This window comes from Nycticebus coucang, chromosome 8 (genome assembly GCF_027406575.1).
Source record: "Nycticebus coucang isolate mNycCou1 chromosome 8, mNycCou1.pri, whole genome shotgun sequence".
Lineage (NCBI taxonomy): Eukaryota > Metazoa > Chordata > Mammalia > Primates > Lorisidae > Nycticebus > Nycticebus coucang.
In genome coordinates, this window is record NC_069787.1 from 17,883,144 (window position 1) to 17,901,343 (window position 18,200).

Here is an 18,200-nt window from a genome sequence, read left to right on the forward strand (position 1 = left end):
TCGAGACCAGGCCAAACGGTCCGGCCGGCTGGAGGCTGTGGGAGTTGGGAGTTGATAGAGGTGTGGCGCGGCTGGAAATATTTTACTATCCTCTGAAAGCAGGACTCCTGGGTCCAGTCACAGATGTAACCTCAGAGGAGCGTCTTTTCCACTGGCGCCTCAGTTTCTACCGAGTTAGGGTAGTGGAGGGAGGCAGAGGAGGCTGGTGGCGCCGCCTTTCTTAGGCCCCCACGCCTGGGTGGACTTCTCAGACCCTCCAGTGGGATGGGATGGTCAGTCTTCCCTTAGGGTCCGCCAAACGGGTTCCTGGGAGGGGGTCCAATGGGGAGTGTTCTGGGGAAAATCAGTGGGGACATTTTGCTCTTCAGGAAGATAAGTGTTGCTTGTGTTTATTTACAGAGCGTTTCCCGGTGCTTCACGTGGCAGATGCCACATTTGGAGGTCCAGAGAGGTGATGTGAGGCACTGGCGCAGGTGAAGCCTGAGCAGAACCCCAAAGTTGGAACTTGGGCTTATTTATGGTGAGCAGGTGGCGGGGTCCGTGGCGGGGTCCTGGGCCGGGCAGGAGGAGTCAGCGGGCCGTCTGTGTCCTGCCAGGGCAGCCTCGCTGAGCTTCAGTGTTTTAACGTTTAAGGTGAAGAAAGTGACGCCTGCCGCCCAGGCGAGTGTGCAATTCATAGGCAACCTTTGAATTAAAGGCTTGGGGGATAGATGAGGTAGGAAATCTGTACTTTGACAGTTTTACCATGTAGTCTTATATATGCAGAATAAAGATTCTTTTCCCCAGTGTAATATTTTTGTTTCGTTTATTGAATATCAAATGGCAATATGAGGCTGGTTTAATCTCTACGTTTTCTATTCTGTTTTCATATGTTGATGTCTCTATTTTTGTGCCAAAGGCATACTGTTTTTATCACTGTGGATTTATAACCTGAGGTCTGGTAGAGTGATCCCTTTGGTTTTGTTTTTATTACTAAGAATTGGCTTGGCTATACAGGTTTTTTTCTGTACTTGGAAGTATGATGTTGGTATTTTAATGAGGATTGCATTAAATCTGTAGATTGTTTTGGGTAGAATAGACATTTTAACAATGTTGATTCTTTCCAGCCAAGAGCATGGTATATATTCTTCCATTTGTTAACATCTTCTGCTATTTTTTTTTTTTAGGATTTCATAATTCTCTTTGTATAGATCCTTACCCCCTTTGTTAGATCTATTCCCAGGTATTTTATTTTCTTTGAAGCTACTGTAAAGGGTATTATGTCCCTGATTTGCTCCTTAACTTGACTGTTACTGGGATATACAAAGGCAACATTTGTGGGCATTGATTTTATACCCTGAGCTGTTACTGTATTTCTTGGTCACTAATAGGAGTCTCTGAAGTTTTCTAAGTATAAGATCATATTGTCAGCAAGAAGAGAGAGTTTGGCCTCCTCTGCCCCTATTTGGATGCCCTTAATATCCTTCTCTTGCCTGATTGCCTTGGCTAGAACTTGCAGCACTATGTTAAATAGCAGTGGTGATGGTAGACAGCCTTGTCTGGTTCCATAAGTGGAAAAGTCTTCAGTTTTACTCCATTCAGTATGATATTGGCTGTGGGTCTGTCATAGATAGCTTCAATCAGTTTGCTGAAGAAATGAGCCATCTTTGCCTATTTTCTTTAGCATTCTTATTAGAAAAGGATGCTGAATTTTGTTGAATGTTTTTTCCTGTATCTATTGAAAGGATCAGATGGTCTTTGTTTTTGCTTCTATTTATGTGGTGAATTCTGTTTCACATTTTAAAAAAAAATAGTAAGTTCTATTTGTTTAGGGCAGTTCTGAGATTCACAACATAATCGAATGGAAATCACAGAGAGTTCCCATATGCCCTACATGACAAGACATTCACAAGCCCTCTGCCTTTGGCATATTACTGCAGAGTGGTGTATCCTGCAGAGTGGTACACTAGTTACAATCCAACAACCTATATTGATACATCATTATTACCAAAGGTCCATAGTTTACATTAGGGTTCACGCTTGCTGTTGTAGTTCTGTGGGTTTTGACAAATGTATAATTTTGTGTATCTGCTATTGCAATATTATATAGAATAGTTTCATTATCCTAAAAATCCTCTATGATCGACCTCTTTATTCCTGCCTCCCTCATCCCCTAGAAGACCACTGATTTTTCTTTTACTGTATTCATATTTTTTTCATTTGTGAAATATAATAGGAATCATACAGTCTGTAGCCTTTTCGGATTGGCTTCTTTCCCTTAGTAATAAGCATTTAATGTTTCTCCCTGTGTTTTCATGGATTGATGGCTCATTTGTCTTTAGCACCAAATAATATTCTATCACTTGTGTGTTCCACAATTTATTTATCCATATACCTACTGTTGAGCATTTTGGTTGCTTCCAAGTTTTGGCAATCATGAATAAAACCACTATAATATGAATAAAGCAGTTTTAAACATCGGTTTGTTTTTAATTCATTTGGGTAAATATCAGATAGCACAATTGCTAAATTACATGTAGTAACATTATGTTTAATTTTCTAAGAAACTGCTAAACTATTTTCTAATGTGGCTATACCATTTTAATTCCCCACCAGCAATGAATGGGAATCTTGCTGCTTTTTATCTGCTCTGTCATTTGATGCTGTGTTTGGTGGTTTTGCATTCTAAGAAGTTTGTAGTGGTATTTCATTGACCTTTTTTTGTATGTTGTTTTAAGTTACATTTCCCTAGGGACATGTTATGTTGAATATGTTCACATATGCTTACTTGCATCTGTAGAGCTCCATATTTGCGATATTGGCCCCTGCCAGCCTGAGGCAGGGGCTGGTCTCTCCATGCCCCACAGCAGTCTCTCCCCTCTGGTGGTAGGATAGCCCCCGAGAGACCTGGCAGGGCTTAGGGTCAGAAGGCCATTGGAGGTGAGGAAAGCAGCCAGTCTGAGCTCCTGCACTGAGTACATGCTGTGTGACAGGTGCTCTCCCAGGTGCTTCCCCTCTGCTGACTTCACTCCTACTCACTGCAGGCCTATGGGCTGGGCGCCATGCTCCTACCCCACAGTGGAGGAAATGGCAGGGGCTGTGTTGCTTGTTATAGTTACATAGCCAGGCATAGCCTGTGCTGTCCTGGCATGTCCAGTAGAAGGAGGTCAGGGAGCTCTCTGTGGATCAGGTTCCACCCTGGGGCTTGCTTTCCCTTCTGGAGTATGGGGGTGACAATGCTGGCAGTTCCCAGCTGAGGGCTGTAGGCTCCATCTGGGCAGATGAGCAAGAAGGTGCAGCTTGATCCAAGTGCTGGGGTCCCTCCTCTGGGGAAGATGCTTGGTAAACTCAAGTTGGAGCAGTGTCTGGGGCCTCAGCTAGTGGAAAGCTTCACTCAGCAGAGGACCTACCCTGCATTTCTCTCCCTGGAATTAGGGCTGCTTTCTGAAGACTGAGTGCTTCTTCTTTGTCCTGTGGCTAGAGATGACTTTGTGCAGATTGAGAAGAGCTCTGACAACACCACTTGTGTCGTCTGCACGGGGTCCCTCAACATGGGCCTGACGCTGCTCTAAGTGTGGAGCATGGAGCACCTGGGCCTCTCCAACTTCATCCCACTGCTGGTCCTTCAGGCCATCTCCCCAGAGCCGTGTGGAGTCTGGATGGTGGGGGATTTCCTCTGTCTGGTCACTATTCTGATCAGCCTGGAAGGTAAGAGAGACCCTAGCCAAGGGAAACCTGTGGAGAGATCGGCACTTGCATAAATGAGCAGGAAGTCTCGAGGAGATGCTCGGTGCTGCTCGCTGATAGAATCCAGCAGTTTAACCTGACAGTTTGCATATTTAGTGGGTAGCTCTGCAGTGTGAGCCAGACAGATGCACCCTGTGATTGTGATAATAAAGCTGAGCTATCCCAGGAAGAGCCTCTGAGAGTAGTTGGGGAGAAGGATATCATGAGCTAATGTGGGGTCCAAGGGCAGAGCCAATGGATTGGATTTGGGGCAGTTTGGTGCAGGTTAATAATAGGGACTCTAGAGCCAGGCAGGCTGGGTCAAATCCCAGCTCAACCACCAGAAGGCTGTGTGACCTTGGGAAAGTTAGTGAGCCTCTCTGCTTATTTCCTTGCCTGTGAGTTGGAGATAATAGTGTTGTGAAGATTAAATGAGTTAATGAGTGTGAAGGACTTGGAGCGATCTTTGCACATACCAAATACTCAGTCAAAATTATTTTTTCCTGTGGCTATTTCCAGGTAAAATGGGTGATACTTATGCTACACTTCTTGGATGTTATTTCTAAGCAAAGAGTGACAGATGATGGCTGTGTTTAGAAAGGTTACCTGGCCCCATTTGGAATGAGAGAGAAAGGGAGTGGTTGCAGAGGGACCAGCAGCAGGCTGTGGAGGACCCTCACCAGTACTGTTATGTATGTGGAGGACCATCTGGAAGTGGGGCTGGAGGGCAGAGAGGGTCAATAATGGATCTTAGCTACTGAGGGGAGCACAGAGCCAGGTGGACATATAGGGAAAGGAGGTGAGGAGTCTTGGCCTGGGGAGTCGGAGGCAGCTGCAGCCCCTCCAGGCAAGGCTTGGTGGGCACTGCTGGGCAGGTATGTTGGAAGCTGGCTTCAGAGTCATTAATGCTGTGGGCGACATAAGCTCAGTTGGTCTTTAAAGGACTGTGTGTGGCTCCAGGGAGGAGGGAGCTGGCTTGTTGTGCCCTTCTGGTTTCAAACTTCTGGTATCAAATGATCCTCCCATCTTGGCCTCCCGAAGTGCTAGGTTACAGGCTAGAACCAGTGTTCCTGGCATTGTCGTGCCCGTCTTAGAGGGTTTTATCAGCTTTTTTGGTTTAAACTCATACCAGCTCCAGAGAGAGCATTTAACACCTTCCTACATGCTGTTCAGCCTTTCAGAAATCTGAGTCCTCTGCAAGTCAAGCCAGTGAAAGGATTGTGTCATAAAAGAGCCCACCTCCCCAAATTACCTGTTTCTCACACACTAAAGCAAGGAAAACCACAGGTTACCATCATTAATCCCAGAACTAATAACTTAAGTAGCAGGACTAGTCGCTGATTTTGAATTTTATAATTACCAAGTTGTGCATAGCAGGGCATTCAAAAGCATCCCATGATTAGGACAGCCCTGGACAGCAGCAGCTGCCGGAAATAAATAAGGCAATACAGATGGTTCCCAGGTTAAGAAAAATATTGGTTGTATAAGTCTGTTCTTAAGTTGAATTTGTATGTAACTTGTAACCAGGTGATGCATTTACCTATGATCGGTAATAGCCTCCATTCGTAAGTGGAAGTCATGTGTCAGTCAAATGTTTATAAGTCACTGACTTACTCTAATATCCTCTGTTCATAACTATGAATAGTATGTAAGTCAGATGTTTGTAACTCAGACACTGCCTGTATAGGCTGTTTTTTTTTTTTTTTTTTTTTTAAGCCACTTACCTGGTAGAATTAAATCCCTCCATTCTCATTCTGATGAATGGAGCAGCCTTATTGTATCATGGTACCTTCTTTCCTGCTTCAGTGCAAGTGGACAGCACTTTGGTGTTGCTGAAATGATACTCATTGTATTAGTGGAGGACCAGTGTCCTCCTACTGTGCAGAAGGCAGTTGCATCTGTCCCCTACTGAAGGGACAGGAGACATGCCTTAGTGGGCCTGGCCTGTCTACCATGTCCCCAGATGCATGTTCTAGAACAAATGTGAAATTCTGATCTGACACTCCCTGTGATTCAGAATGCCCCCCATCCTGTATAGTTTATCCTTGGCTTTTATCAAATGTGGCTCTATCTCCAAGCTCTTGGCAGCCCTATGGCCCTGCATGGAAAGCATGTGGGCGAAGCTGCCATTCTTGGCCCAGCCAGACTCCTGGGGCCTATTTCTGGGATTTGGGGTCTCCTGTGCCTGGGCATGGTGGCCAGCATGTCTGGCCACACCCTCAGTCCCTCCCCATCTCTAGGTGAGTGCTGTCCGGCCCAGATGGAAGTCATTGAGACCTTCTACCTAAAGTTCTTCGTTAGCTGCTGGCTGCAGTTTAAGCTAGCCATCTCCGACTTTCCAGGATGTGAGGTTTTTGCCACCAAACCAGGCTTTGACACTGCTCTGGGTAGATTTACAAGCATTTGAGCGTGAAAATGGACTTGCAGAGAGTCTGCCTTGTGGACATGTTGGGTCTGCTGCACATTCAGCTCACAGCGGCCGTCTTTCTGGATGAGCAGGGGTTGTTAAGAGCCCAGCCCAAGGTTTAATTAACACCATGGCCCTGGCCTCTGTAGCTCCAAATGGCCGCGAGGAGGGGCTGGCATCCTGAGCTGGGTTATGGCCTCAGCAACCATCTACACTGAGCAGAAAGGAGTTCAGAGGGGAAATCTCTGGATCAGAGTCCTCTTCTGCTGTTTCTGCCATTCTGCCTGTGAGTGTTGAAGCTGTTCCCTCTAAGCCTCCTCCCCCCTGAAATGGGGATGATGGGCCTTGCCCTGCCTGCACGCAGCAAGTGAAAAGTGGCCAGTGTCAGTGCCGCTGTATCACGCCAACACGTTGCGCAGGAAACAGCTGGTACATGGACTGATGAATGTACAAGCTTGCAAGAGGTGAGGCTCCCCAGAAGTTCAGGAGAGCTGACCTACTGAGTAACCTCCCTCGTGGCTGCAGGAATGCCCCAGCTACCTCTGCAGCAGTTATTTATTAAAACACTATACAACAGATGTGGGAAGGCCCGGTACAAGGACTGCGTGCTTAGTGATTGCTATGTTCTCTTTTCCCCAGGCTTTACTCCCAGGTGTTCATGGCCCAACACCTGCTTACTAACAAGCAACCGATCTTATCTTGTTAGACCACTCAATAGCTTGAGGGCTTGTCTCCAGGCCGCAAACCAGCTCCCCACCAGCCAGGAGATTGTCCCGCTCCCAGGGCTTCCCCCAAGAACCAGTGACTGTTCTTACAAGAATGGTCATCAGTCTACTACAGGCCGGGAGCATCTTTAGTAATTAATCAAGGGCTATACCACAGGCCAATGCATAACTGCTGCACAGCTGGGACACCAGTGGGGTGGAGCTGAGGCAGCAGCAGAAGAGTTATCCTGTGCACACTCAGTGTGCCATGAGCCCAGGGCCTGGCACCGTCCCGCTGCCCTAGTTAGTCTCCAATGCTGCTCCAGGAGGGCTGCAGGTTGTCCTTCTGGACCAAGGGAAACCAAGGAGCAGCAAGGAGGCTGACTCTCTGGTGTGGCTGTGGAAGGGACCCATCCAAGCATCCAGGTTCCAGTGTATGGAGCCTCCAAGGCGCTGCTTGGCAGTGCCTGTCCAACTCCAGATCAGTCATGGAGGCCAGAACAGGAACCCAAATAGTTATAGATCATGACTTCCTGGAGCCTCCTGCTGCACTTGGGGTTGTAGGCCATCCTGAGTCCACCATTTCTCAACCTGCAGCCCAGTGTCAGGTGGTGGTATCTGCCATCTATTCTCCATCATTCTAGGCCAGGCTGGCTGGGTCCTGAGATGCAGAGCTGGCTCTGGCATCATGCTTTGTCCTGCCCCAAGAGTGCCACTCAGAGGAGGATCTGGTGATTAGATGATTCTAAGACACTAAGGAAGACTGCTGGTCACAGAGAGGGTGTCCTGGCTAGGCCAGGGGCCCTGGATGCATCAGAATTCTCAAACTACAAAAAGAATAATAGCAGTGCATGGATGAGAGAGGGGACAAGGTGGAATGCCTTGGGGAATTAGGGAAGCACCTCTCTTGGTCAACATGCATGGGCTGATGGACAAGCATCTGAAGTACATGAGCACGAGGAAGGCTGCTCTGGTGGGCACAGCCTCCCTCCCCAGCAGTCATTTCTCCAGAGCACAGGTCAGGGCTGAGGTGCCCTTCAGCTCCAGTCTCTATGCCAGCTAGACCTTTTGTGCAACCACTAGACCAGCTCTGAGGTCAAGATCTTCAGTGACCTGGAGGTTCTGGAGAACTTGGAGGTGAGTAACATCCATGTGCATGAGTCAGAGCAGCAGGAAGGGCCAGGAGGGAAGAGAGGACATGATGGGGATGTCCTGGTCCACCTCTCTTAAAAATTAAGAATAATAGATACTCCAGATTCTCTTTAGACCATATGAATCTTTTACTAAAAAAATGACAATTAGAATTTGTTTAAATGATATTCTCTTACCTTTTCCCTTTTGACTTAGTATCATTGCCTATCTACTCTATCAGACCATATAATTTTGTTAATTCCCCAGCTACAAGTTAAGCATGTGAGGGTGGCACTGGGAAGACGGTGTGTGTGCTCAGGGGGAGTGGGGAATGTCCAGTGACTGAATTCAGGGAGGGGCACTCTGCTCAGGACAACGCCCCTTTCCCCAGACCTCACTCCCCCATTGGGTTGGGCAAGGTTGATCTCTAAGGCCTGGATCCTGACAAGCCTAGTAGGAGTTCTAGGGCGATGGGATGAAGGAGTCTGTTGTCTTTCTGCCTGCTCCTCCTCTTTTCTTGCCACAGCAGATCTGGCTCACTGTTCTTTGAGAGAGCCAGAGAGTACGTGTGTTGTGGATAAGGGAGGATGGCCAGTTCCTCTGAGGACTGCGGGGGGTGGGCCTGGGAACAGAGGTCCCGGCTGCATCTCAGAGAGCTGGCACTTGGTGATAGTTCATGTTAGTTTAGCATTTTTTAAGCAAGGAGAATTCAGTGGAGTAGAATTGTCCTTTCTTTATAGACAGTCCTTCCTGACTGTATGCTGTCCATAAGTAGTGCCTTGGTGTCACCATCTGCCTAGGTATGACTCAAGAAGTGGTGACCACCCATGCCCTTTGGGTCCTGGGAGAGATAGCCATTATCTTGGGCTGAAACAGGGGTGCTACCAGGGATGGGGTGCACTGAGTGGTACACCCCTGGGAGTTGCTCATCCCCACTCATGGTCCCACCATTATCTACACAGCCTGCTCCCCCCACTGTCTATATCAGTGGTTCTCAACCTTCCTAATGCTGTAATGTATTTTCATCATGAAAAAGGGGTCACAACCCACAGGTTGAGAACCACTGGTCTATGGTCTTCTCTCCCCAACTGTCTACATGGCCTGTTCCCTCCACTGTCCGAACAGCATCCTACCCAAAGCCCTGATCTCTCTCCCAGGTGAAATGCAGGTCCCACATATGCAGGCCTTTGAGAGGAGACTCCTTTGGGCTGCCCAACTTCATCACATATGAAGTTATTGTGTCAGACCTGGAAGCTGGCAGAAGAGACATTGGACAGGTTCTGCACCTTGGCCTCAACCCCCACAGCATAAAGGAATGGTTGACTGAATGAGTGCTGGAGTTGTTCTGGAGATCCCAGGGTCAGGGGTTCCTATGAAATCTGTGAAAGGAAGGCATGAACGGGTGGCCACCACTCATCTGGGGACAATTGCAGCCAGGCAGGACCTGTCCAAGAGGATCCCCAAATCTATATTCTTTGTATGAAATTTCCTGCCCTTGAAGTGTTGGCACCTGGCACTTACTGTTGTGAAGCACTGCCCATCTTGGGCTGGGATAGCCAGCTCCCCCATTTTGCAACCTCTGTCCTAAGTACCAGTTCAGTCTTGGGGACTGAGAGCCGTATCTCAATTGTTTCCCTTGCACTGGTTCACACAGTTATTCATTCAGCAAGAACTCAATGATGTGTGTCTCTTGGAGGGAGGTTGCAGAGGGACACTCAGGGGAGAGCCAGAAAGATTTTCCTGGGCACTGGTGTCCAGGGCCCCTACTCAGTATGGGGTTTATAGGGAAGTCTTCATGCTGAGCTTTGAGAAGCCAGTTACCCACCCACCTTTCATTCTACTGCAGGGTGAGCCATTACAGGGGCTTCCACAGGAAGAAGAATGGTCAGTGTCGTTAATTTGAGCCACTCTAGTTGGTGTGCAGTCCTATCTCATTGCTGTGTTTTTCCATTTAACTGATTTATTGAGATGTAGTCAATGTGTCAAACAACCCACCCTTTTAAAGTGCCCGGCTCATTGATGTTTAGATCATTCACAGACATGCACAATCATAGCCACAGAGAACTTGAGACCCATTTTCATTACCCCATTAAGAAATATTCACCCTCCAACCCCACTACCTCCACCCAGAATAGGCAATATTCTATTTGTGTTTGCTTATTCTGGATGAACATTTCATAGAAAATGAATCATAATGCATGGACCTTTGTGACTGGCCTCTTTCATTTAGCATCATGCTTTCAAAATTCATAGTGATTCTCAATTCTCTTGTGTAGAAATGGAATTGCTGGATCATATGGTTTAAATATTTAAATGTTTGAGGAACTGCCAGACTGTTTTCCAAAGCAGCTGCACTGTTTTACATTTTTAGTAGCAGTATGTAAAGGTTCCAATTTTTCTACATCCTCCCTAGCACCTGTGAATGTCCATAATTTTTATTCCAGCCAACCTAATGGGTGTGAGTGATATCTAGTGGCTCTGATACCTAATTTATTATTGAGTTATACAAGTTCAATATATAGTCTGGATATAAGCATCTAATAGATAAATGGTTAGCAAAAATGTGTCCTGTTCTGTGGGTTGTCTCTTCACTTTCTTAACTGAAATCCTTCAAATGATGAAAGTTTTTAATTTTGATGATGTCCCATTTATCACTCCACTTCTTCTCTTGTTCCTTATTCTTTTGATGTTGTATCTAAATTACTATGTTTGTAATTTGCATTTCCCTAGCAACTAATGATCTTGAACTTCTTTCTATGTGCTTATTCGGCGTTTGTATTAATACATCTTCTTGGATGAAATGTCTGTTCAAAACTTTTGCCTATTTTGAATTGCGTTGTTTATCTGGTTTTCACTGAGTCAAAAGTTTCTTATATGTTCTACATATAAGTCCTTTGTCAGATATATAGTTTTCAAATATTTCCTCCTAGAGTATGATTAGCCTTTTTGTTTTCTTAACAGCATCTCTGGAAGAACACATTTTTCACTGTGATGAATTCAGTCTGTAGATTTTGTTGTTTAGAGTTCATGCTTTTATTTTCATAGTAAAGAAATCTTTTCCAAGCTGAAGAATATTAAGAATCTTTTTTCTAGAAGTTTTCTCTATTTAGTTATGACATTTAGGTCTATGACTCAGTCTAATTAAATTTTGTAGCTACTATGAGATATGGGTGGAGGTATATTATGTTGCATATAGATATCCAGTTGTCCCAGCAACATTTCTTTTTTTTTTTTTTATTAAATCATAACTGTATACATTGATATGATCATGGGGCATCATACACTCGCTTCATAAACCATTTGACACATTTTTATCACAGTGGTTAACATAGCCTTTCCAGCGTTATCTCAGTTACTGTGCCAAAACATTTACATTCTACATTTACCAAGTTTTGCCAAATACCCCTGTAAGATGCACCACAGGTGTGATCCCACCGATCCCCCTCCCTCTACCCACCCACCCCTTTCCCACTTCCCCCTATTGTTAAGTTGTAGCTGGGTTATAGCTTTCATGTGAGAGTCCCAAATTAGTTTCATATTAGGGCTGTGTACATTGGGTACTGTTTCTTCCATTCTTGGGATACTTTACTAAGAAGAATATGTTCCAGCTCCATCCATGTAAACATGAAAGAGGTAAAGTCTCCATCTTTCTTTAAGGCTGCATAGTATTCCATGGTATACATATACCACAATTTATTAATCCATTCGTGGATCGATGGGCACTTGGGCTTTTTCCATGACTTAGCTATTATGAATTGGGCTGCAATAAACATTCTGGTACAAATATCTTTGTTATGTTGTGATTTTTGGTCTTCTGGATATATGCCCAGCAGAGGAATTACAGGATTGAATGGCAGATCTATTTTTAGATCTCTGAGTGTTCTCCATATATCTTTCCAAAAGGAATGTATTAATTTGCAGTGCAGAAGTGTTCCCTTTTCTCCACATCCACGCCAACATCTCTGGTCTTGAGATTTTGTGATATAGGCTAGTCTCATTGGAGTTAGATGATATCTCAAAGTAGTTTTGATTTGCATTTCTCTAATGATTAAAGATGATGAGCATTTTTTCATATGTCTGAAGGCCGTGCGCCTGTCTTCTTCAGAGAAGTTTCTCTTCAAATCCCTTGCCCAGCCTGCGATGGGATCCCTTGTTTTTTTCTTGCTGATGCGTTTGAGTTCTCTGTGGATTCTGGTTATTAAACCTTTGTCAGAGATATACCCTGCAAATATCTTCTCCCATTCTGAGGGCTGTCTGCTTGCTCTGCTTACTGTGTTCTTAGCTGTGCAGAAGCTTTTTAGTTTGATCAAGTCCCAGTAGTGTATTTTTGAAGCTGCTTCAATTGCCCAGGGGGTTCTCCTCATGAAATACTCACCCAGACCAATTTCTTCAAGGGTTTTCCCTGCATTCTCCTCTAGTATTTTTATAGTTTCATGTTTTAAGTTTAAATCTTTAATCCAATGAGAGTCTATCTTAGTTAATGGTGAAAGGTGTGGGTCCAATTTCAGTCTTCTGCAGGTTGCCAGCCAGTTCACTTGAAATACTATCCTTTCCTGTATTGAGTTGCCTTGCATCTTTGTAAAAATTAATTGTCCATCTACACGTGAGTCCACTTCTAGCCTCTCTTCTATTTGTGTGTCTTTTTTAATGCCATAAACACTTGATTTGATTACTTTTACTTTATAGGTCTTGAAACTAGTAGTGTAAGGACTTCAACTTTCTTTTTTTGGTGAAGTGATTGGAGCAGAATGTAGTAGATGGGTCATTATTATATTCCACCACAGATTCTGAAATACCCTGGTCAGGAACAAAGTTACCTCCTACGAGATTGACTTCCATAAAGAAAGAAGAATCAAACTAGCATTTGCAGCACTAGGTGATAGAGAGAAAATGGAGCAAACCCTTCCATGTTCTGAGGAAATTGATTTTAACTTGAAATTTTATACCCAGCCAAACTATCAATCAAGTGTGAGAACAAAATAAACATTTTCTGAGACACAGACTCAGAGATCAATCAATAGGCCATCTTAGGGAAAATTGCTTGAAATATACATGGAAAATAGAACATGAATCCAAGAAAGAGAATACACAGTATCCAAGGAACAGGAGACCAAATCTAGAAGATAGGTGATAGGACCAAATCCAGTGATAGGTATGTAGCAGGTCCAGGAATCAGCCAAACTATAGCAGTGAGTCAGAGAGTCTGGAGAGGAAGATTGCAAGCACAAAATGAAATTTTCAGAGGCAATTATTTTCTTATTCTTATTCCTCCATAGATATGGTGTTTATTTTCTAAAACTTCTTTAATAATTTTTATTTATCATTGATATTCTGCAATTTGAATATTATGAGCATTTTGGCATTTATTCTGTTTGGTCTTACCTGTGCTTCCTTGATCTTGGTTTTGAGTCTGACATTATTTTGGAAAATTCAAGTCACTATTGCATCACATCTCCTGTGGTTCATTTCTCTATTCTTCTCATTCTGGAATTCCCATTATATACAAAAACCTTTTGTAGTTATGTCACAGTTACAATTCTGGCAAATCCTGTTGCTGTTTTATCTAGTATGATTTCTCTCTGCTTTTCACCTCAGAGAGTTTACATTGACATATCCTCAAGGTCACTGATTTCTTCCTTAGCTGTGTCCAATCTAACAATGAACTCATCAAAGGTATTCTTTATTTCGATAACAGCTTTAAATTTCTAGCATTTTATTTTATTATTTCTTAGAATTTCAATTTTTCTGCCTTTTTTTTTTTTTTTTTTTTTTTTTTGTAGAGACAGAGTCTCACTATACTGCCCTCGGGTAGAGTGCCATGTCGTCACACAGCTCACATCAACCTCTAACTCTTGGGCTTAAGCAATTCTCTTGCTTCAGCCTAATTTTTCTGCTTTTATCTGTGTTTGTCTGTTTTTGTTGTCTGTTTTTTTTTCCATTAGACCCCTTAGCAAATTAAACATTGATAACTTAATAACTTAAGTTTCTGGTCTAATAATTACAACATTTCTACCATGTCTAGGTCTGGTTCTGGTCCTTGCTGTGTATGTTCAAACCGTGATTTTTTCTTTTGCTTTGTTTAGCATTTTACCTATTAGAATGCTTTGTGGATTTTTGTTGTTGAAAAGCAGACATGGTCAGCAGACCAGGTAAAGGAATTGTAGTATATAGGCCTTTAGTATGTGGTTAGAAAGGTGTAGGGTGAATATAAGCATCTATAATCTTATAATTAGGTCTCAGTCTTTGAGTGAACCGGTTTCACTGGGCTATAACCATTACCAGCCATTCTCAGGGCCTTAATTGGTTTTTACATACAGGAGGGTTTTTTTTGTTAATTGTTTATTTTCTTTATAAACAATCATGTCATTTGCAAATAAAGACAGTTTTATTTTTTCCCACTCCAATTTGTATACATATAATTTCTTTTTCACATATTTCCATTGTATATCATTGCATTGGTTAGTATTTCTTGTAAAACACTGAATAGGAGTTATAAGAATAAATATCTTACCTCTTCCTGATCTCAGGGGAAAGACATTTGGTTTTGTACTGTTAAGTAGGTATGATGTTAGCAGTACATATATTTTGTAGTTGTTCTCTTTATGAGATTGAGGAAATACCCCTCTATTGCTTGTTTTATAGAGACATTTTATTGTAAATGTTGGTTTCTGTCAATGGTTTCTGTACCTATTCCTATATTATATGAATTTTCCCCTTTAGCCTATTGATATGATGGATTGTATTAATTGATTGGCAAATGTTGAATAACCCTTACACACTTACAATGAATGAATCTCACTTGTTTATGGTCTAGGAGTTATTTTATGTATTATAGGATTTAATTTTTAATGCACAGGTCCCTTTTATATGTAGGGAATATATTCCAAGACTCCCAGTGCATGCCTGAAACTACAGACAATACCCAAACTTTATATATACTATTGTTTTCCCCTTACATGCATACCTATATTAAACGTTAAATGTAAGTCAAGACAATCAGACTCAATAAGGTTACAATAATCACTAGTAAGAAAATAGAACAATTATAACAGTATATTGGAATAAAACTCCTGTGGATGCCCTCTGTGCCTTCATTTGTTCTCTCTCTCTCTCTCTTTCTTATCCCCCCACCCACCTCAACCCCTCTCTCCCTCTCTCCAAATCAGGAAAGCAAAACTATGGGTAAAAGGGACCACTATCATATATATATGATATAGCGATAGATAAAAAAGAAATATATATATTTCATATATATATGTATATTTCATATATACATGTATATTTCATATACATGTATTTGAAATATACATATATATATGAAATATACATATATATGAAATATACATATTTATATATATACATATATATACAATATATACATATTTCTTTTTTTTTTTCTTTTTGCAGTTTTTGGCCAGGGCTGGGTTTGAACCCGCCACCTCTGGCACATGGGGCCAGCGCCCTACTCTGTTGAGCCATAAGAGCCGCCCCGCCCCTATCTACTATATTTTGTTGAGGATTTTACGTCTGTGTTCTTGAGACAGGTTCTGTAGTATTCCTTTCTTGTAATTTCTTAGAGTGATTCTGCCTCATACAATGAGAAAGCAGAAAGGAAGTCTTCCCTCTGTTTCTGTCTTCTGGAATATTTTAAAGAACTTGGTGTAATTTCTTCCTTAACTGGTAGAATTCACCAGATGAACCCTGTGAGCCTGGTGCTTTATTTTCATGGGACGCTATGAATTGTTAATTCCATTACTTTAATAGGTATTGGTCCTTTCTGCTTCGCTACCCTGTTTCCCCGAAAATAAGACATTGTCCGAAAATAAGACCTCCTTACAGGAAAGATACGACGTCCCCTTAAAATAAGACCTAGCACATCTTTGGGAGTACACCTTAAAATAAGACACTGTCTTATTTTCGGGGAAACAAGGTATGTCTCCTTGTGTGAATTCTGACAGTTTGTGTCTTTCTAGGAGTTAGTCATTTTCCCCTAAGTTATCAAACTGATGGGCTTAAAGCTGTTCATAGTTTCATTATTGTCTTTTTGATGTTCATGGAATTGGTACTGATAATGCTTCTTTTATTTCTGGTCAAAGATTTATCAATTTGTTGGCCTCTTTTGAAAGAACCAGATTTTGGTTTCATTGATTTTCTCTATTGATATTCTCTTTTTATTTTCATATTTGTACTCTAAATTTACCATTTCTTTTCCTCTGCTTACTTTGGATTTAATTTGCTCTTTGTTTTCTAATTTTCTAAGGTGACCACAATGCCTTGTGTCTGAAGCTTAGATGATTGATTTCTAGACCTGTCTTCTTTTCCAATATTTGCTTTTAATGCCCTAAATTTCCCTGAAGACACTGATTTCACTGCATACCACAAAATTTGGTAAGTTGGTTTCCCATTCTCTTTTAATGCAAAATGTTTTTACATTTCTTGTAATTTCTTCTTAACTCACATGTCATTCAGAAGTAGGTTGTTTAACCTCTTAAGTATTTGAGAATTTTCTCACTATTCTTCTATTATTGATGTTTAATTCTATTGCAGTTTTGGAGCTCACAATATATTATTTCTTTTGTTAAGATTTGCATTAAGGTGCGTTTAGTGATCCAGAATGTGGTCTATCTTTCTGAATGTTCCTCCTCACCTGGAGAAGAATTGTATTTTTCCCATTGCTCCAGATAAAATAGTCCATACATGTCAATTAGATCCAGCTGATGGACAGTGCTGGTGAGTTCCACTATGTCCTAGCTTATTTTCAGCCCACTAGGCCTATTCATTCCTGACTGAAGGGTGTTGAAATCTCCAGCTGTAATTATGGAGTCATCTCTTCCTCACTGCAGTTCTATCAGTTTTCTCTTGTGAATATTGATGCTCTGTTGTTAGACACATAAACATTATAGATGATTGTGTGTTCTTGGTGAGTTGACCTTCTTCTCATGTGATTGATGCCCTTCTTTATCCCTGATAATTTTCCTTGCTCTGAAACCTGCTTTGTCTGGAATTAGTATAGCCACTCCCTCTCTTTTGGTCAGTGTTACCATGGTGTTCCTTTCTCTGTCCCTTTGTTTTTAATCTGTGTGTCATTATATTTGAAGCGTGTTTATTGCAAACAACATATGGTTAGATTGTGTTTGTTGCTCCCCTGTGCAGTATCAGGGTTTTAATGGTGTAATTAGAACACTGATGTATAAAGTGCTTATTATAAACTTAATATCTACTGTATTTGTTACTGGTTTTTTTCATTGTTTTGGTCTTTGTTCCTATATTTTAACTTATCTTTTATTTATATATGTTTATGGTAGTATGAAAATTAGTGGAATGTGTATGAAAACCCCTGTATGCATACCTCGATGTGTACATTGTTGCTGCATGTGTGTCTTGCACTATCACTTTGCTGTAGTGACATGCTGCATCATGATGAAGTCAGGGCCTTGAGTGCACCCAACACTGGAGCAAGGCACATTGTGGTCACATGCAACTGCCCATCACCCACTTCCCCACTCAGCTCCTACCCACCTCATCCCCTGAGGCCCTGTTGTTCATCATTCTGTACTCTGCTTCCATGTGTCCATGTTATTGATTTCTTACTTCAGAGACAGAACCCTACTTACAAGTGAGAATATGCTGTATTTTTGTTTTCTGTATCTAAGTTGTTCCTCTTAAGATAATGGCCTCCATTTCCATACATGTTGCTATCTTTCATGAGCCATCTATTCTTATAAATGTTTATATACCTTTCTCTGTGTCTGTTGTTAATGCTTTCAGATTTCATACATGTTTATCGTAAGTTTATTTTCACTAGATACAGAAATTTATAGAAAAAATATTTTGTAACATTTCAGATATTGCTTAATTTTCTTTTGTTTTCCATTATTTCTGATAGATTGAAGTTGCATTTTAATAGGGGTGGGTATGAACATTGATTTAGCAAATGGAGATGTGACTGGCCTGTTCTTACTGCTTTATGTACAGGTTTTACTAATCCTTGAGAACAAAGAGAAGCCAGTATGCAATGACTCGGGGTTAGTGATATTTTGAGATACTTTATCAGCTATTCAGCAATAGGGTCATTGACTGAGCTGTAGGTCCTGGATTTCCAACATGAAAAGAAACAAGAAAGGAGCCTGTAAAATTTTTGGAAAAGGTTTCATCAGCTATGCCTACTATCCCCCTTTAGGAGATTAATAACACATGTCAATGACCCTAAGACGTCATGCAGTGAAGAATTTGGTTTTACTTTATTAGTTTCC

The 18,200-nt window shown here is 42.0% G+C and overlaps 1 long non-coding RNA gene across 1 annotated transcript in view; it reads left to right on the forward strand.

Annotated features, from left to right (window-relative positions):
• Positions 1-409: 409 nt before the first annotated feature.
• LOC128591664 (uncharacterized) overlaps positions 410-18,200 on the forward strand; it is a 46,140-nt gene continuing 28,349 nt past the window's right edge. The window contains exon 1 of the long non-coding RNA XR_008381617.1: positions 410-520. This is a non-coding gene — a long non-coding RNA (uncharacterized LOC128591664). The remainder of the gene's footprint in view (positions 521-18,200) is intronic.